General features: G+C 42.0%; 1 protein-coding gene and 1 non-coding gene across 3 annotated transcripts in view; one reads left to right on the top strand and one right to left on the bottom strand.

Moving 5' to 3' along the window:
- The first annotated feature begins 4956 nt into the window (after positions 1-4956).
- DAAM1 (dishevelled associated activator of morphogenesis 1) overlaps positions 4957-20907 on the top strand; it is a 179359-nt gene continuing 163408 nt past the window's right edge. The window contains exon 1 of one of the 2 annotated variants that reach the window (XM_060004472.1): positions 4957-5065. The gene's annotated coding sequence lies outside the window, so the exon portion shown is untranslated. Of the gene's footprint in view, positions 5066-5144; positions 5212-20907 lie in introns of those variants that run through there. The other variant, XM_060004473.1, reaches the window with a different exon arrangement.
- On the bottom strand, positions 18261-18367 carry LOC132421497 (U6 spliceosomal RNA). Its single transcript, XR_009518741.1, has one exon. It is a non-coding gene; the product is annotated as a U6 spliceosomal RNA (small nuclear RNA).

The following is a 20907-nucleotide window of genomic DNA, read 5'->3' as shown; positions in this document are numbered from 1 at the left end:
GCTATTTTCACAACCCCTGTTATTGTGGCCTGACGGTATTGTTACTGTTCTTAGATTTCTATAAGATTCCATCTCCCTTGTCCTGCCCCAATGCTGGTTTTTCAGCTTTTCTGTGTTCTCAGTTAAATACAGTGAAATGAATCTTTTCCAGATGCCTTTGCAGTGACTAAATTGATTTAGTTGGTTCAGAATGCTACAAAGTCTTCTCCCTCAGGAAGAACCAAATTTTACCATTAAGGTCCTGACAGATTTACCAGCTTTACCTGACACCTCTTAGGGGTGGCTGCCAAGTTCACAGCACTTCTTCCTCTCTGGGAAGACTCCCAGACACACAGGGATAGGTCCTGAGTGATCATATCTGAGCCACACGATATTGTAATCTCTGCTATAGACAAGTGGTTCAAAAACTTTCATGAGTGTCAGAATAAGCTTGAGGACTTGTCAAAACAAGATTGTGGGACCCAGCCCTAAAGTTTCTTTTCCAGTAGGTCTGTGGGTGGGGCCCCAGCATTTGCATTTCTAGTAAGTGCTCAGGTGACATTAATGCTGCTGATCTCGGGCCCATACTTTAAGAATCACTCCTGTAGGGCTTCCTTGGCAGCGCAGTGGTTAAGAATCCACCTGCCAATGCAGGGGACACGGGTTTGAGCCCTGGTCCAGGAAGATCCCACATGCTGCGGAGCAACTAAGCCTGTGCGCCACAACTACTGAGCCCACGTGCCACAACTACTGAAGCCTGTGCACCTAGAGCCCCTGCTCCGCAACAAGAGAAGCCACCGCAATGAGAAGCCTGTGCACCGCAACAAAGACCCAACACAGCCAAAAATAAAATATAGATAAATTAATTTAAAAAAGAAGCACTGCTGTAGATAAATGTTACAGATAGTCACTCTGAGATGGGGTAATCAGTTTCTCTCAGGAATTTGAAATTTGGAACAAAGAGACACAGAAACTGAAGGCTATTAGAGCAATGCTCTGGAGAGAAGGTCCAAAACCTACCACTGTTTGGGTTCCCAGGGCTGGTCTGGTTCCTGCTCTTAGGTGGAGCCTTGGTTGTTCAGTCCTTTGAATAAATCTTAATACTTTCATTATTTTGCATAAACTGGCCATAGAAAGTTTCTGCTGCTTGCCCCTAGAAAGTTTCTGCTGCTTGCCCCTAAAAGAACTTGAACTAAGACATGAGTATATTAGTTAAGTGTTCCACCACAAAAACAAAAACCATTCTAAGTATTTAAAACAGATATAATATAGGACAGGGAATTGGTCACACAGGTGATGGAAGGTCTGAGAAAACAAACATGCAACAAAAGATTAGCAACAGCAGGAAGCTACCTCCACCTGTAGGCTGGGGGGACAGTCGGAGAAGATGGCATTGACAGAGGCCAGGGTGACCTGGAAGAAGCTGGAACCACGAAGAACCAGTTCAACGGGGAAAATGCTGCTGCTGCCGGAAACATCTCCCAGTGCAATTCTGTGGAGGTAAAGCAACACCCTGGCTTCTCCCTTCCTCCTACCTCTAATCTCCCGGCAGTGCCTTGCCAGGCTGTGAAGCTTGGGGAAGATGACCTGGGATACTGAGGACAGCTTGGGGCTGTGGAAGAGCAAGCCATGGATAAGAAAACAAGTCGAGGACCAGCACTGTTTAATTTGGATTTCTCATTTCTTTTCATCGAAGGACGTTTTGCCAACTTACAAATTATTGAGATAATATGTGCACTGGATAATTTCTAATAATTTCTTAAGGATAAGATTTTTTATTTAACTAGGTTTTTATTAACTTGTTCCATAATTAGGGCTGACATTTCTGAGATAATCTTCAGGGGGAAATTGCAAATAATAACAAGAACTAGCACTTGTACAGTTCTTTTCAATTTGAAAAGGGTTTTTCTATGTCTCACCTAATTTAATCCTAAGAAACCTTATGAAGTAGGTTTATTGTTAGCTCCATTTGAAAAATAAGGAAACTGAAGCTCAGAGAAAATAAGCAACATGAAATAAGCAAAGTCACATTGCTTGGAAGTGGGAAAATGTCATGATCCCAAACCTGGGCTCAGCACACAACCTTAATTGTTGTGAAACACCAAGCAATAGTGTGAAAACACATGCAGGGCTACAAACTTAAAATTCTTTCTCTGTTGATATCTCACTTCCTTCCATATCTAAAACCCAACATCTAGAGTAAAACCTTGTAACCAGAACTGAGAGAGATTATTTTGAAAGAACGGCAAAATATCCCATAGTGCCTTTCCCCCTCCTTCACCTGTAGATGATCAGTTAAATCTATCTTCAGTGGTTCCATGGGTTCCTAATTAATAGGCAATGATTATGGGAAAAGACAAGCCCTTTCTTCAGATCATTCTAGAACAGCAGCAGTCCTTTAAAAAGAAAAGAAACAAAGTAACAGAATCCTTTGACTGAGAACATAAATTAAGCTAGACAGAATGGGTGTTTTTGTGGCGCATGAGACTACTTAGTCACCTAGGAAGAAATACAAACACACACAATAAGTGTACGTGAATGTGTGTGTGTGTGTGTGTGTGTGTGTGTGAGAGAGAGAGAGAGAGAGAGAGAGAGTTTCTCCATAGAAGTTGTTAAGTTTCCTCTGGTCCCAGGTCCATGGACTGCATTTCTGATGCTTGAAGAGCCATCTTTGTTTCCCTTGGTTACCAATGAAATAGTGTGCAGGGATCAGTTCAGATCCATCACGCATAACAAAATGCTTCCAAACACAATGCCTTGCTTTCAATATTTATTATCTAAATTTGTATCTATTTAATAGGAAGGGCAGCTCACATGCATACATCCACACATTTCTGTGTTTATAATCTAGTGTGTATGATGTCCTTTACATATAAAAATGAGCTGTGTAACATGGCACATCCCTATAATATTAATTGCTATAGAGAATGGAATTTCTTCTTCAGGCAGGTTTCATCCTCTCCTTCATTACCGAAAACCCAAGAGAATTTGCTGTAGGGTGATTTATCCTATAGGGTTACTCCTCAGAGTGTACCTCAATATTGTCATATAATTTTATCTGTAAGGCTAAGTCCTGCCTTATAAAGAATCTCCACATCCAATTTGACTCAATAAATTTCGAGCTCACTGATTATATTTCCATCTAAAAGCTTTACACAGTTACAAAACTGGGAGAGCTTTTAGAATCATCCCAGGTCAAGTTTCTTTCTGAATATTTTCTCACAGTGAACTGCAATACATTAAGACTACCCATTAGCTAGAATATCACTGATTGTACTCTTGATCTGTTGGCCAATGGAACATTTGTATTGTCTAGGTTCCATTTAAGACAATATTTGGAATGGACAGAATGGCTCAGAACAGGAGAGCAACATTCAAAGTTATCTTCCTTCAGTAGAGAAAAATATGTTTGGGCTATACGGAATTGGTTTGACAAAAGAAAAGCAGAATTCAGTACTACAATCCCTCTCTCAGCAAAACAAAGCATTTCCCTCTCCCCTGAGGTCCTCTAGTTCCATGAATATTTTTCTCTTGAACCCAAGTTATTGTTGCACAAACACGTGAGAAAATAAGAGTGATAAGAAGACTGTCACCAGCAATTAGGTGGAGAGTTGTTTGAAATTTTAATTGTGAACTTTCCTTTCACAAGATGTAGTCTTCTAAGATTTTGCTAGTGGAAATGGGGGTGTGAACTGATCCTTATATGTGATTAAAACCTCGAATGCCATTATAATTTACTCTACCTTTACAACTGGAATAACTAGATGTATTGATTTTTCTTTTTTCGTTTAAAAAGACACCTAGAGATTTGCTCTCAATGTTAATTTTTCATAATATTTGGTACTCATTGACTAATGAAAAGTGCCACGCAAAATTTTTACATATTAAAAATAAAATTTTCCTGAAGGTTCAGAATTCTGCTACACACCTTTTGCTTACTTTTAAACATTTAGGTGTATTACTATCACAGCTCTTCTTGAACAGCACAGTGTTTTTTGGTTTAGGTCATTTAAAACACTTGAGTGAGAGTGAGGTATGTAAATTGAGAGGAGGGTGTTGTGGATTTAAAAGTACATGTATGCATATACGTCATTTATTAAAACTTTAGGCAAGGATGTTGTCTTCCTGGGAGTTGAGAGCCATGAGAGCGGGAAGTCTGCTGCAGGGAAGAACAAAAGCATGGCTGCGCGATAGTATTATCTCTGCAGCAGCAGCTGGCTCCCGGACGGAGGGTTGAGGCAACTATCTAGTCTGTTACACTGCATTTTTATTAGTGACACCCTCCGTTATTCGGTCAGCTCAGCCGACTAAGCTATTCTCCGAGTTCTGGCTGGTCACCCTGACTCCATTAAATGGAAGAAGGAAAGAGAAGACAGAAGGGTAATTTGGACCAAGTGGGGCAAAGGGGGATTCCTCTCCTTCGGAGTCGGCGTCCCTCATCCTCCGGGACGTGGGGGAATTCCAGGACCGTATTTAACCCATAAAACTAATGCATCCTATTAATTAGTTGCTACGCGTAGGGAAGGCAATGAAAGGCTTCATCTTCTCTTTCCAGCTGGGGCCAGCAGAGCCCGGTTGGTCAGAGCTGCCTGGCTGGTGCACACTAGCCCCGGACCCCTCTGGTCCCTCAGAGCCCGCATGGGACCGAGTGGAGGTCAAGTCAAAGGGCATGACCGAAGGGTGCTTGCCCCCACGCCCGCCCGCTGAGTCCGCAGCTCGGTTTTTGAAAGACCAACACTAACACTGCAAGGCTGGAGGGCGGGGAGGGGGCGGGTCGCGGTGGGGGCGGGGCTGGGGCGGGGACGAAGAGGCCCAGGAATGCGTCGGGAAGTGTAGTTTCAACACCCTCAGTAGCGTAGCTACCCAGGCTCTGCTTGTGGAATGTGAACTACAGCTCCCAGGAGTGTGCGGGCCCTGCCCGGGAGTACATGCGCAGTGAGCGCCGCATTGTATCCTATCAGGCGAGGAGAGGGTGATGTCACCTGCGAGTTGGTAACCTACGAGCGGCTGTGAAGGAAACTGTTTAACCGGATCCCATTGTACCCGGAGCGCAGAGCCGCCTTTTCAGCATGCGGGGGCTGCTCAGGTAAGGGGGACGTTCCGCGTCGCCTGCCGCACTCCTTCATTAAGTGGCACCAGGAGGTGGCGCGGGGGTGGGCGTGCTTCTTCGGGCCCGGTGCTGGGTTAGCGGCGCGCCCTCCCGCTGCCTCCCCGGAGCTCCGGGGCCAGTAGGTAAATATTAAACCCGTCCTTCAGGTTGAGTCTGGGTGGGAACAGAACCTAGACAGTTCCCGGCTGCCAAGCAGGGTTTGGGAAAATGGCTGCAAGCGCGGTGCAAAGCAAGGCGAGACCGGGGGAAGGCGCCCCCGAGGACGGGGGTGCCTCCCTTGTTTCTTTCTGAGGTGCTCGGATGCCAAGAGAGCCGGCAGGGTACCACTCGCCGCCTTGCTGCTGACACCCCGGGGCTGGGGCGCTGGGGGTCGTGGCCTTGGCTGAGTGCTGAGGGCACTGCTGCTGTCGGGAGCTGCTGGTCCGGGAGGCTCCGGGAGGGACAATCCCGAGGCAGGCTTGGTAGACTCGGAGGTGTAGACCGAAGAGGAGGGACTCGTTTACTCGTTCGCGTCCCAGCAGAACCCCCACCATCCCGGGCACCCTCACCTCAAGACTCATTCGAAAGGGATGGGGTGACTGTAATTTAGGCAAAGTTGGAAGCTAAAGGTCTCAAACCAGAAAGAGGAGGGAAAGCCGCCTTGCGGAAGGAGTGAGGGGTGTTGGCGGACAGCAGCGAGGGGCGGCCTCGCAGCCTGCGGACCGGGTTCGAGGCGCCAAAGAGCGCTCCCGCCTCCCGTCCCTCTGGGTAGGGCGCATCTTGGTGCCCCTTGCACTGATGGTTCCCTCGACAAAGAACACCTGAGCTGGGACAAAGCATCTGCTCGGAGCGCTGGGCTGGGACGTGGTAAAGCGGTAGGGAGTGTCGAATAATCTAGCGATACGACTCGCAGCGGGGCAGGAGAGCTGGGTAATCGCTTTTCCCAGCTGGTGGTGAAAATCCAACTGCTTGTGATCCGCTTGGAGACGTGCGCGGCGCCCGAGAACTCTATAAAGTCCTCTGGATTTCCTTTCCCTAGCACTCTTATCCGTTCTCTTACTTGTTCATCAAACCCATGCTAAAGGCTCTGTTCTCAAGTTAATCGCAGCCTGCGGTTGGAGTGTTCTGTCTCTTGCGTCCATAAAATATTTTAGGGGACCCAGGAATAGAATATACTTCAACCCCCGTTCCCCACCCCGCCTCCCATCTTCACCCGCAGGAGAGCATCAAGAGTAAATGCCACCCGTGACCGTTTTGCTCCTCTTGAGTTGGTAGTTTCTTGAGGCTCGAGAAGGACCTAGTGAATTGTAGTGGGGTTTGCCTGCAAGATGAATCCCGTTGCCATGGCGACTCCTGCCGTCGGAATCTTAACTGCTCCCACTGCTGTTTCAATTCAGTGTGGCTCTGCGGGCAGCTGGGAGGGCGTGGCCAGTAGGTGTGGTTAGATGCTCTCCCTGGGCCCAGCTGTTCTCTCCTAGTCACCGGTTTCACAGCCCCGGGTTCTCTCCATTCTCTTGTAAATAGCTTGGACACAATTTTTGGACCCCCTTCCCTGTCGCGTCCCCATACCTGGTCTCTCCACCTCCCTCCCCAGAAAAAGCTGTTAAGAGCCTTTGTACTGAGGCAAACTCTGAAAATTACAATCAAAAGATCTCTCTCCTTTCAGGCTGATCTCTCATTTCAAAAAAATGAAAACATACATTTTCCTAATAACGTATATTATAGTGCTGTAGGCAGCTTTCTCCAGGAGGGAGTTCTCCTCTGTTATGTGTGAAGAGAGCTCCCTGGCCACCAGTAAAGGTCCTCAATTTGCCCGAGGTGCAATTCACTGGAAGTTTTTAGGGACAAGTAATAACTGAAATTGAATTCTGGAAGTCATGGCTATCCCTTGTGGTTCTCATGAAATCTAAAGACCCGTCTAGAGGTTGCAGATCCTTGAGAGGGTTGGGATCTAGGAAGCCTGGGTCCTGCTCTCGCTCTGTCATTACTGGGTTCCCCATTCTGGGGTGAACCCTCTGCCTCTGGGGACCTCAGTCGTTGGTGATGTGGGAAGAGGGGCACAGCAGTTTTCCTAAAGTTGATTTTCGGTATAAAATCTTGTGACTCTAAGGAGTTGTTCATTGTCTTTTATTTTTCTCAAAGAAATCTGAAGATGAGAGTTTAAGCCCAGCTTCTGACACTGATATCGGGCTAATATCTCTGAGCCTTACTTGTATGGCAAAATAGCCCGACTTTTCATGGTAATCCCTCAAACTGGGCAAGGCAGCTGTATTAGTATTTATAATATTAGTTCTACTACTACTATTATCCCAGTATCTGGACTTCTTTTTATCCTTTTATTGTAGAATTGTTTAGATTTTGACTTTTTATAGATTCTTGTTGAATGCAGTTATTTGTAATTTAATTGCATTAAGAGTAATTGAATTATGCAAACATTTTGCCTACCTTCTGCTTTCATTTCATACCAAAGTGGATTATCACAGACATTGCAATTAAGGGGGGAGGGTGTATATCTGCTAGCATCTATGCGTATACATTCGTGTGCAGCTAAATGCTTGGGGTTGCTGTGTGCCAGGCGGTTGACATTCATCATCTTGTTTTAAGTAGGTGGTTACATCCCCACGAGGAAACAGGATCAGAAATTTCACTCACAATTTTTGTCATAGAAGTTAGCACTGACTGAAATCTCCTTCAGTTATCTCCTTACTTCCGACTGCCTATAATTCTGATAATAATGCCAATGTGTGTGGGTTTTTCCCACTCCGTGAAGGTCTTTGAGAGCAGTCTTTGTCTTGTCTATCCCTGTCTATCCAGCATTTAAAGCAGTGTTTGGCCATTGGTAGGTATTTTATAAATATTTGTTGAATCACTACTGACTAGTAGAACCATGATTGGAGATCCAAGATCTATATTCTTTCCACTGATAGTTTTGTCATCAGTTGTAATATTCCTCTTAGTTTTCTGTCAAGCAGTTTCATCTCAGCATAAATCAAAACTCCTGTGTAGCATGTGACGAGGTATAAACGGCCTTCCATGTGTTTGAAATAGTCAAATTGTAACTATTTGCTTTTGGAATATATTCACTCACAGAGACTTTTCCCCCTATAATTAATTCTTTATATAATTCTTATTACCCCAAACCAGACATTTCTAGATTTCTCTCTGTTGTACTGTCCTTGGCCCAGATAACTTTCCCAGGAGCTAAATGACGGGAACAGGGAGAGAGAGACCAAGGCCAAGATACCTAGAGACTTTTGCCAGGCTGCCAGTGGCCCCAGAGGCACCATGTGGGTAGAAGAGTGGGCAATAGCTCTCTCATTTGGGGTGGGGTTGTTCTATAAACAGGGGTAAGTTGTTCAGGCTGGCTGATGTGAGAGGGGAACAGGGTAAAAGACATTTGTCCAATATTTGTAGCACTCAGTTATCATGCAGTAAGTTGCATTCTGTGGGTTTTCCGTAGTGTGAATTAGTGAGGAGGTGTGATAGTAAAGAGGGTGCAGTGGGTCATGTCCTTGGGTGGTGCTTACAGGAGCTCAGTGAAAAGGTGCCAAGGAATTTGAACCCTGGCTTTCTTGCTTTGTGGACATGCCTCTGGGTGTTAAGAATTTGTGTGTCTGCGTGTGGTTTTATTTGAGCTACTTTGTTTAAAAGGCTGCTTTTAGTGTTGATACTGTGGTCATCAGAACAAATAAGGTGTTTACAAACAAAACATAGTTAAGACTGAAAGTGTTTCACTTTGTAAATATTTGGGGGATAGTATAAAGAGTGGCTTTGGCTTGAGAATCTTGAGGTCTTCTGTTAAATTACTTAAAAACTTACAGCTGTTGGATCAGGGGAAACAAGCTTTTCCAACAAAGTTTGGTACCACTGAGAGCCTTAGGTGTTTGGCTCAGGAAATAATCACAGAGCCTGTAACTTCTGTGGGGCCCTCCCTGGCTTCGTGTCATGCTCCTGGTATTTCCAAGTGTTAAGTCTATCCTTACATTTCAGGAAACAAAGCAACTTTGCCAACTTAGGTTAGCAAACTAGTTGAATCTCTAGAGGGGGCACCAGTCAAAATGAAAATTCTTCTGTTTTGTGATTTTTCTTCTTTGGACAAGGAATGTGGACTACTGTCACTTATTTTGGCACCATAATTTCTAACTTGGTAATGGAAGGAATCTTTTAAGTGAATGTATATCTTAAACACTTACCGCATCAGATGATAGTGGTTTCCCTGAGAGCTTGGTTTAGAGGCAACTGCTAGCACAGGTAATATTTCAGAACTTGGTAAGTAGGGCTTTTTCTGTAGATTGGCAGGGCTGGGTGGGGGGGCAGGCTGGGGCTAGGATACCTCTGTTGAGGGTTGTGCTTGGAGTGGCTGAGTGGCTGAGATTGGAATTGAAGGATGGATCTGAAGTGCCGCTCCTCCCCCTTCCTTCAGGCTACCACTTATTGCCTCCACTGAAAGAGGGACAGATGACGATGAGATGCAAGTTGATTTTGGTGACCTACATTCCACTTGAGCAGACTATTTCCACAGCAAAAAAAAAAAACATTTACCTTTGTATTTTCTGGCATCCTTTCCACTGTTCCAAAAACAGAGAAATGAGCATTTCAGAGTGAGTTTGCATTCATAGTACACATATCTAAAAGTGATTTAAATGTTAAGTCCTAGGAGCATAGCAACAAGCACACAGAGCCTGAGCACCCCCCCTCCCCTGCCCATTAATCCATTAATCTGAGGTTACCAAATATACCCTCAGCCTTGGTGAGCTTATTTTTCCTGCTGATGTTTAAGCACACCTGGTTTTTATCCCTATCTGTGCCTTTCTGCAGTAATGGCTCCCCTCATCTGGAATGAGCACTCTTCTGAGCATCTGAATTCTCCTTGTGCTCTCAGATCCAGCTTGAGTGCCATAGCTTCTGGGAAGCCTTCCCTGCCTGTCCCTCCGCTTTCGCCACCACGCCCGGCTCCTTGCTCCTTAGCGCCCTCAGCCTGACCATGCAAACAAACACTCATACCTAATGTGATACTAACAGTCAAGGGATGTGAGGTGCTAAACTTGGGTCAGGCCGTTCCTAATACTTTACATGAGCTTAACTATAGACTCCTCCACAGCTGCATGAGGTAGGTACTGTTATCACTATTTTACAGCTGAGGAAACTGAGGCACGAAGAACTTAAGGAACTCACCGAGCTCAGGTCACACAGCTGGTAACTGGCAGACCCTGTTAGGGACCCAGGCTTCCAGTTCTTTACACCCCCCCACTATTGCCTTGCCCCTGGTTTTCCTATATGTTATTCTTTTCTCGCCATTGAGTTGGGGGAATCACAACTTCCTTTGTGTCTCTTGATTCTGAAACAGTGCTAGGTCAACAAGTGCTGGATTGATTAAGAGTAAAACTGCTTTTTCACTTAATGGTTTCTTAGAGTCTGATTTTCTGGAACAGAAAATGTTGTATGAGATTTAAAATGTTGCATTTGTTTATTTGAATGTTAAGAATTTTTGAACTCCCTCCCTTTTGCTTTGTGAATGATGGGCAAATTATTCGAAAAAGGAAATGCTCTTAAATGCCATCTCTGAATCTATGTGGAGTTTGTCCAGCATTAGACCCTCTTGTTAACTGAGATAACTTTTCAGTAGGTTGAATCCCTTATCTGAAGAAAGCCCTTCTCACCCAGAACAGGGCCACAGAAGCCTGTCTTGAGAGTTAAGACTCCCATAACTTCTTAGCTTCCCAACTCCCTGTTGTCTTTTAACATAAATTGTGAAAGCTCTTTTGAAAAGAAAATGAAAACTTGAGTAGTAGTCAAACACGTAATCTAATACTGGGTATCCTTACACATTAAAATAAGCTTTTTCCTCACTCACCTTAGAAGAGAGACTTACTTTTACAGTGGAGCAAATTTGGCACCAAATATACAATTGCAGTTCTTTTAAACCATAGCCACTATTGTGAATTAAATGTGGAAAACTAGGCAAGCAAGTTCAATTTCCAGTGTAGTTGGTGTGATTTCCTGACTTACAATAGATCTTTTACTTTTGGCTTAACACTGGATATTGTGCCACTTTGACAATATTTAATGAAGACAATTGAATAAAACACAAACTGTGTCATTTAGAGAAATAATAGGAAAGTTATGCCCTAACAGCATATTGCCAGGAAAGGAAAATGAAAACAAAAGACTTGTTAGCCCTTAGGCTGCTCAAACATAATATTCATTTAACAGACATTAGTTTCAGAAGCTTTTTTAAATTCGTCTTGTTACATTTCCTAAGTATGTCATTCACCTTTAGTAATAACCTGAGCTCATTCTGTTCTATAAATTGCACCAGGATCGGAGTTGAAGGTTCCTTGTACTTCTGCCAGGCACACAATTAGGGACACGTATTAAACTGGTCTTTGTCCTCTTCATTTCTGAAAAAAATACCTTCTGTACGATTGGCAAACATTGCCCATCTGATGGACTGTCTGAATTTAGACTTCCAAGTGTAGATAGCCTAGATCCGATCTTTGGGCATTGTCTGGGCAATACAGATGCCCATCTTTTGTTTTTTGAGATGAGTTCTTATATTCTGGCTTATTGGCTAAGCTCAGTTTGTTAGTGACGTACAAACCAGGTCAAGGGCATGGGTTAGCTTTGCCTTGTCTTGGAGTCACCAACTGCACCTGTAATTCTAGTAACTCTTTTTTTTTTTTTTTTTAACTCATCATGCTCTTGGTCACAAAGGACACTAGACAGTGGAGGATAGACCCTGTGGATATATCAGTGCATAGCCATCATCACTAAGGGCAAAAGATGGTGCCATATTATAAAATGAACTGATGAGGGTCTTAGTTTTTTCAGACCCCATAAGTTAGAGGTAGGGCTTCACCAGCAGTTTGCCTAGGAACTATGTTTATGCTTCTGACAGGTGTCCTCCTGTGAAGAGTGTGGGTCAGGACTAGGGGCAGCTTCCTAAAACACAGCCTTGGTCTTTTCCTTCCCTTTCTTGGGGGTGTGACCACAGTCATTAATGTGTGTTTTGGTGCCCATTCTGGGCTTCACTCTTCTCCCATAAAATTCTGCAGATTTGCACCCCAGAAGAAGAGTGAAGGATCGTGCCCAACATCCTTCACCAGGTGAGTTAGATTGTTCACATGTGTCTAGGCTTAAACTTGTATTTGATTCGTAGAGATTTGGTAAAACTGAGCAGTGAAATGTCTAGACACGAATTAAGTTAGAAACTACAGTTCTGTGACAAGAGGGTTAGGCTAGGGACCCTTCTAAATCCTGAGAATTTACTATAAAACTTATTGTAAAAAGTTAAAGGAAATGAAATGGACAAATCAAACCATTTAAAGGTCCTTGCTGCATTCTCTACTCTTGAAAGTTGGTGAAATTTTGAATATAGAAAATGTCATGGTTTTGGCCAAGGTAAATGATTTAGGAATTAAAAAAAAAAAAATGCTGCCACAGTTACCCCATGTTAGCGGTGGCTATTTGAGTTAGGATGATGGTGGCAAAAGAAACAACATTTCTGTTTGTTTCCCATTCTGTTTGTGTGTGGCAATCTAGTTTGCATTAGAGGTTCTCCTCCCCACACCCCCCTCCCTGCTCAGCACTCAATGGTCATTCAGAGTAAAAGTCAGAGAGGGTGTGGAATGAATCTTGCTGGAATTGAAGCTGATAGCTAAGACTTCATTATGTCCTCAGAAGGTTACATGAAAGGCATGTTATTATATTTTTGTATTTTTAAAATCAAGAATAGAGATTAGATTGGACTAGAAAACTTCTGTGACCCATTTAGGGCTTGACACTCAATGAGTAGGTGACACTTCCAACTACAGTTCCAGGAACCATGGCAAGAGACTGCCTTGCTTCATATTTTATGCTAAGGAAGTGAGTAAAAAAAAATTTTTTTTTAAGTGTATAAAATTTTTGGTTTGACCCAATTTCTTTTCTTTTCCTGTGACGGAAGGTACCTTTCTTCCATACCCCAGCTTTTGCTACTATACTCCTTGGATTGCAATTTGAGTCTGAAGGACCAGTGACCTACTTCCTTGCCAGGAACCTGTCTGTGGGCAAAGGGAGACCGTGGTACCCTGTGGCCAGGTTCCATACCAGGGAAGCCACACTCACCGACCTTACAAATGGTCTTCCCCCTTAACCTCCGACTTAGAATAGGCAGCTGTGTGGCAGCAGAGAGGGGATGGCTTACATTTTAATTCTCCCAAGCTCAGATTGTTTTTCTGATGGAACAAGTTGGGGGAAGTAGGTGGAAGGGAGGACAGAGGGAGTTATTGGGTTTCACTTATCTTATCATTTGTTTCCCTCTGGATTGCCTTTGTTTATACAGGTCAGGAATTCCTCCAACAGAAAGTATGCGTCCACACGGGGATGTTCAGATTGGGGCTTCCTTCTCCTTGTGCTCAGGTTGCTGACTTGGCTTTCCTCTCTCCAGCTTAATCTGAAAGGAGGGCTGGAAATATTTAACCTGCTTTAAATTTTTCTGTTATATGAAAAAGAGATCCTAAAATAATGACTTGGGGCAAATGGATTAATGATTTTTCTGACAGGGAAAGGGGATGATGCTGAGTAAGTTTAACATCTACGTATAACTTACTTATGTTGGTCGAGCGTTTAGACACGAATGTTTGACACCCTGAATAAAATCCCTTCGCCTTTTGGTTGCTGCTTGGCAATTGCACAGAGGAAAAAGAAACACCATTTGATTTTAGGTTTAGATTTGCGTGATCTTGGCCGTTCCTTTAAACTTTCCTGGGCCTTTGTTTCCTCATCTGTGAAACAATGTGAAAATTCTAAAATTTTATGAGAATGGTTTCATCTTAACATAATGACCTCACTTATATGGTGCTGTGTAACATTGATGTAATGTCCACTGAGTTTCCCTAGAATGGAGATCAGTGTGGAGGAACTCTATTTTTTCCCTTTCAGAATTTCCAACATTGGTCTCTGCTCTTAGCGCAAGGTTTCTGAGACCCTGTTCTTGGCTGGAGCTAAACCCTCAAGATCTGATCTCTAATCTCCTTAACTAAACAGCTTCTAGTCACGTTCTCCAGTCCTGGGGCTTAGGAAATTCCGTAGGATATAAGTAAGGGATGAGGCTAGATGGTGTCTTTGCGTGGCCATCCAGTTCTCTTTAAATTGATCATCTCTTTAAACCAGAATTTGATTACCACCATTGCCACACAGGATGGGTGTAGCCAACAGTCATGTTTTATTTGGCCAACACAGTGTTATTTTTAAAAAGGGAATGGTTTTATTGAGCATTTACACTCTAATTTGTCACTGACCTCACAGCACCCTAGTGCCTCATACACAGCCACTTTGTTTATGTGATATTTCTTTACCTCCTTGGCCCTTGAAGGCATTTGAGTCTTCAATCCCCATTTTAAACTAAATTAAATTGCAATAAGAGTCTCTTCAAACGTTTATCCAGCACTGGGCTGGCAAATGACCCAATCCAGGGTTTCTCCATCTCAGCATTTTAGGCATTTTAGGTGGGATGGTCCTTTGTTGTTGGGGATTGTGCTGTGCATGTCTGATATTCATTAGCATCCTGGGCCTCTACCCTCTAGATGCTAGTAGCAAAGTTTCCCCCAGCTGGGACAACCAAAATGTCTCCAGACATTGCCAAATGTCCCCTGGGGAGCAAAATTGGGCCCAGTTGAAAGCCGGGTGACAGATTTTGGATGGCCTGGGAATTTTAAACATTGGACCAGGCTTGGATATTTAGGGATAAATTGGAATTCATCTGGGAGACCAAGCTATCCTGCTGTTTTTATTTATTTGGGTAGTTGGTTAGAGCAAAGTGAAGGTCAGTGGATTAGTCTCTTCAGGGTCACTTCTCCATGTTTCCATGACCACTGCCTGGGAGGCCAGGCATAGTTTAAGGACATGTCCTTGGTCACAACAGGGGACTCTGTGAGACACTGACGCTGGGTCAGGGCAAGCCCACCAGCGCTAGTGGGAAAACAACTTTGAAGCCCATAGCCTGTGTTGGTAGGTCAGTAAAGTTATCTGTGGATAAAGAAGATGAGGCTTTGGGGAAAGAAAAGATCATCTCTGTTGTTATTATCAAACGCCAAAATGCTTAAAAAAAAAGAAAAAGGCATTTGCCTTTAAAAATGACAGTTTATCTCAAATCAGCAGTGAGGGAAGAACTCTGAAAAGGATTAGCAGCAGACTGATGTCCCCCTTTTTTTCTCTCCCTCAAAAAAGAATGTCTGAAAAGTTGACTCAAAAACTTGGGCTTTGGCAGCACTCAAACTTGCCTTGTCACTCAGAGTGAGTTTCCGATCAGACTCATCTCTGGCTTCGTAAACATGAGGCAGATTTGTTTGTTGCAAATTTCCTAACTTGGCCTATGCCATGGGCCATCATGGAGGATTTCAAAGTCTCGAGTTATAACTACCAAAGGTGGGAAACACAATAAAATGGCTCTGTTTACTTGGATTTTACTTAGAATAATCAGATTAGATCCAAATTTCTATCAAGCGTATCAGAGGCAAGTGAATAACTAAGTTAAGGGGAAAATATTATATTGAGCATTTTATGGACTATCTCATAAGCTATGGAAGTGACACCTTAAAGCATCATTTGTTTATTCACTTGGCAGGTGAAGAATGTTTTGATACTGGGTGTGAGCATATCAGAATGCTGTTTTAAATTCCAGATTTTTCCCTTTGGAATATAGAACTCTTGTTTTACTAAATAAAGCTCAGATTATCCTCTGTCTTCAGCTTCTGAAATAAACAAATTACATTGTGCAATAGGTGAAGACTCTCCCCAGTGAAAGAGTCTTTGCTTTTCACTGGCAAGTAATTTCATGTTTTGCTTATTTGGATCATGTCCACGTTTTCAAAGGAATGTTCCCAGCATCACTTATAGGAAGCAATGCTCTACAATCCCAAATCAATTGTTCCAATATCTGTTATTCCTGCAGATCAAATCTTTTACCCTCAGCTCTTTTCTCCCCTAAATGCTGATTTTGAGTCTCAGATGGCCAGTGTTTTCTAGTACTAGAGAAAAATTTGTTAGCATGACATGGTGTTAAAGAAAGAATGACAGCTAAAAACAAAAAAAAGCAGAATACGGGTTTTTTTTTTTTTTTTAAGGATGATGAAAATGTTCTAAAATTACTTATAATGGTTACCAGTTTGTAAGTACACTAAAACCCCCTAAACTATACATTTTAAATGAATGAATTTTATGGTGTATGAATTATGTTGAAACAAAGCTGTTATTCCCCCCCAAAAAAAGAAGGCTAAAAAGAATCAGACTAAGTAAAACCTTGGAAACAGAATTTTAGACCTTGGGGATAATATCTTTGACTTACTTTTCTATTTCTTTTCTTCATGTACGTCTCAATGTTTTCTTTAAATAAATAGATGTATAACATGGACAAAGTGTAGTTGTGATAATTCCTCAGGACCACCTGAGCCATGGGAAACTTTGTTATAATGGAATTTTGTTGTAATGGAATCAGGCTCATATTCTTCTCATACCTCCTAATTGTGAGCTAGGGCATTAAAGGATAGAAAGCTTTGCACTGTTTTATACCTGATGTGATGATAAGCTAAGGTTTTGGTGATATGTTTGGCTTAGTCACAATTTGCTTTAAACTTGCTCCATTTGATTATTTTGCAGGATTTTTCTCCTGTAGAAGACTTCACACTGTAAAAAGCACTCAGGTATATAACTTGCCTGTAAAGCTAACTGTGTGTGTTGGACAAAGAATATTTCATTTATAAGGGATTATGTAGCTCAAGGTTTCTCAAATTTGGATTCATGATCCTTTGAGAAATACTGCATTAAATGTTAAGTTGCTGAATGTTTAGCTACTCACTTGGTGCCACTGGGATCATAAACTCGTGTAGAGGTAGACTTTGAGGTCCTATTTGGGTATAAGGTGCTTTTCCAGACATATTAGTTTTATTGCTGCATAATGAATTACCACAAATTTAGCGGCTTAAAACACCACCAGGTCAGGAGTCTGGGCATGCTGTGGCTAGGCTCTCTGCTCAGGGTGTCTCCAGGGCAAAACTCACGGGTCAGCCAAGGCTGCAGTTCTCATCTGGGGTTCAGAGGATTCCTCCAAGCTCTCTGGTTGTTGGCAGAATTTATTGCCTTGTGACTATAGGACTGAATACTCCTAGCTGTTGGCCAGAGACTGCTTTTAGCTCCTAGGGGCAACCTACATTTTATGCCACATGGGCCTACACTGGAAGTTCACACAAGGATGTTTGGTTTCTTCTAGGATGTTTGATTTCTTCTTCTAGGCGTCTTCTTCAATCAGCCAGAGAAGTGGGTGATTTTAAGGTCTCATCAGATTTGGTCAGGCCCACCCAAGATAATCTCCCTTTGACCATATAATAGAACATAATCACAAGAGTGATAGCTCATCATATTCATAGGTTCCACTCACCCTCAAAAGGTTATGGGGCATCATTTAAAGTTCTGCCTTTCATACCAGATAACAGAAATTATGCTAATATACTGCTGATGATTATTAAGGTGAAAAATCCAAAATCCCAAAATGGATGACACTTCACAAGTATGCTTCAGGACGCCCTCTGTCTTTTTAAGATACCTCCCCCTCAGATTTATTGCTTTCCATTCCTGCTTTTCTTTTTTCAAGTAGAGTGAAAATGAAGATTAAAAAAAAGTTTTGTTATTAAAAGTTCCTACACACCAGCACATAGAATGACTAATATAGCTAATATGAGAATCCTCCATATACCCACAGCTTCACCAGTTATCAGTTCATGACTAATCTTTCATTTCTTCTGCCAACTACTTTCCATCAACTCTGGGCTTATTTTGAAGTAAATTCGAGACATTTTATAATCTCATCTGTAAATATTTTAGTATTTAGTTTATGTCCAAAAAAATCAGGACTCTCTTTAAAAACATAAATGAAATGTTATTATCATACCTAAAATAATTTGTATTATTTCTTTTTTTTTTTACAAGTAATACATTTTATTAGAAGTTGAGTATCTGTTAATTAGCATGCAGCTATATAACTTACTATAAAGCCACTACAATTCAAACATTGTAGCACTACTACATGAATGAACACATACAAATTAAACAGAAAAGAATATCCACAAATAGTTCTAAGTATGTCTGAGAAGTTTGATTGTGATAAAGTGAAGTTATAATCTTTAAAATTGATGCCTAGAGAACTGCACAGCCATTTAAAAATATGGAACGCTTCACGAACTTGCGTGTCATTCTTGCACAGGGGCCATGCTAATCTTCTCTGTATCGTTCCAATTTTAGTATACGTGCTGCCAAAGCGAGCACTGTATTATTTCTTTAAAATTACCAAACATTTCATCAATTTTCAAATTTACTGTTGATTTTTTAAAAAGTGTTCAACTGAGAATTCCAATAAGGTTCATACACTGAATTTTTTTTTAATGTCCGTTAAACCTCGTTAAATCCCATGTAGTATTTTTCCTTGAAACTTACTTGTGAAAAGAACTGGATTATTTGTTCTATAACATTTCCTTCAGTCTGGCCCTCATGGTACAATATCTCTGTTTCCCCTTTTTCCTTTAAATTTGTTAAGATGAAAGTAATTGATGCCATGGACCTATCTGGTCACTAGAGGTAGAAAAGCTTATTTGGTAAACAGAATGTGTAGATATAGTTTACTAGATGCATGTGTGTATAGATATTTAGAGATATATTTGGGAGTAGAGCAAGTATGTTAGGTTTTTCAGATTCCTGTTATTGAGAGCAGTCTAAGTGTTATATACTTAAAGTGAGTGAATTAGTGCAGTTTAAATTCTTGTGAAAAATATACCATATACAGATTCATTAAGTGATACTTGGATTTGTTTAGTCCTTCAGCCTAAGTGTTTTTGTTAAGTAGAGTTTTAGCTTCCATAAAAGGAAAAAAAAATTTTTTTTTGAGGAGGAAGGTATTTCAGTGTTAGTTTTGGAAAATAACCAGATTTTTATTTTTTTATTTATTTTATTATTATTATTTTTACATCTTTATTGGAGTATAATTGCTTTACAATGGTGTGTTAGTTTCTACTTTATAACAAAGTGAATCAGTTATACATATACATATGTTCCCATATCTCTTCCCTCTTGCGTCTCCCTCCCTCCCACCCTCCCTATCCCACCCCTCCAGGCGGTCACAAAGCACCGAGCTGATCTCCCTGTGCTATGCGGCTGCTTCCCACTAGCTATCTATTTTATGTTTGGTAGTGTATGTATGTCCATGCCTCTCTCTCACTTTGTCACAGCTTACCTTTCCCCTCCCCATATCCTCAAGTCTTTATTCCTGTCTAACCCCTAGGTTCTTCATGACATTTTTTTTCTTAAATTCCATATATATGTGTTAGCATACCGTATTTGTCTTTCTCTTTCTGACTTACTTCACTCTGTATGACAGACTCTAGGTCTATCCACCTCATTACAAATAGCTCAATTTCGTTTCTTTTTATGGCTGAGTAATATTCCATTGTATATATATGCCACATCTTCTTTATCCATTCATCCAATGATGGACACTTAGGTTGTTTCCATCTCTGGGCTATTGAAAATAGAGCTGCAATGAACATTTTGGTACATGACTCTTTTTGAATTATGGTTTTCTCAGGGTATATGCCCAGTAGTGGGATTGCTGGGTCATATGGTAGTTCTATTTGTAGTTTTTTAAGGAACCGCCATACTGTTCTCCACAGTGGCTGTATCAATTTACATTCCCACCAACAGTGCAAGAGGGTTCCCTTTACTCCACACCCTCTCCAGCATTTATTGTTTCTAGATTTTTTTGATGATGGCCGTTCTGACTGGTGTGAGATGATATCTCATTGTAGTTTTGATTTGCATTTCTCTAATGATTAATGATGATGAGCATTCTTTCATGTGTTTGTTGGCAGTCTGTATATCTTCTTTGGAGAAATATCTATTTAGGTCTTCTGCCCATTTTTGGATTGGGTTGTTTGTTTTTTTGTTATTGAGCTGCATGAGCTGCTTCTAAATTTTGGAGATTAATCCTTTGTCAGTTGCTTCATTTGCAAATATTTTCTCCCATTCTGAGGGTTGTCTTTTCATCTTGTTTATGGTTTCCTTTGCTGTGCAAAAGCTTTTAAGTTTCATTAGGTCCCATTTGTTTATTTTTGCTTTTATTTCCATTTCTCTTGGAGGTGGGTCAAAAAGGATCTTGCTGTGATGTATGTCAGAGTGTTCTGCCTATGTTTTCCTCTAAGAGTTTGGTAGTTTCTGGCCTTACATTTAGGTCTTTAATCCATTTTGAGCTTTTTTTTTTTTTTTTTTTTTTTTTTTTGCTGTACGTGGGCCTCTCTCACTGTTGTGGCCTCTCCCGTTGTGGAGCACAGGCTCTGGACACACAGGCTCAGCGGCCATGGCTCATGGGCCCAGACGCTCCGCGGCATGTGGGATCTTCCCAGACCGGGGCACGAACCCGTGTCCCCTGCATAGGCAGGCGGACTCTCAACCACTGTGCCGCCAGGGAAGCTCTGAGCTTATTTTTGTGTATGGTGTTAGGGAGTGATCTAATCTCATACTTTTACATGTACCTGTCCAGTTTTCCCAGCACCACTTATTGAAGGGGCTGTCTTTTCTCCACTGTACATTCCTGCCTCCATTATCAAAGATAAGGTGACCATATGTGCATGGGTTTATCTCTGGGCTTTCTATCCTGTTCCATTGATCTATCTTTCTGTTTTTGTGCCAGTACGATACTGTCTTGATTACTGTAGCTTTGTAGTATAGTCTGAAGTAGGGAGCCTGACTCCTCCAGCTCCGTTTTTCGTTCTCAAGATTGCTTTGGCTATTCGGGGTCTTTGGTGTTTCCATACAAA

This window comes from Delphinus delphis, chromosome 2 (genome assembly GCF_949987515.2).
Source record: "Delphinus delphis chromosome 2, mDelDel1.2, whole genome shotgun sequence".
NCBI lineage: Eukaryota > Metazoa > Chordata > Mammalia > Artiodactyla > Delphinidae > Delphinus > Delphinus delphis.
This window is presented reverse-complemented; position numbering and strand designations above follow the sequence as displayed.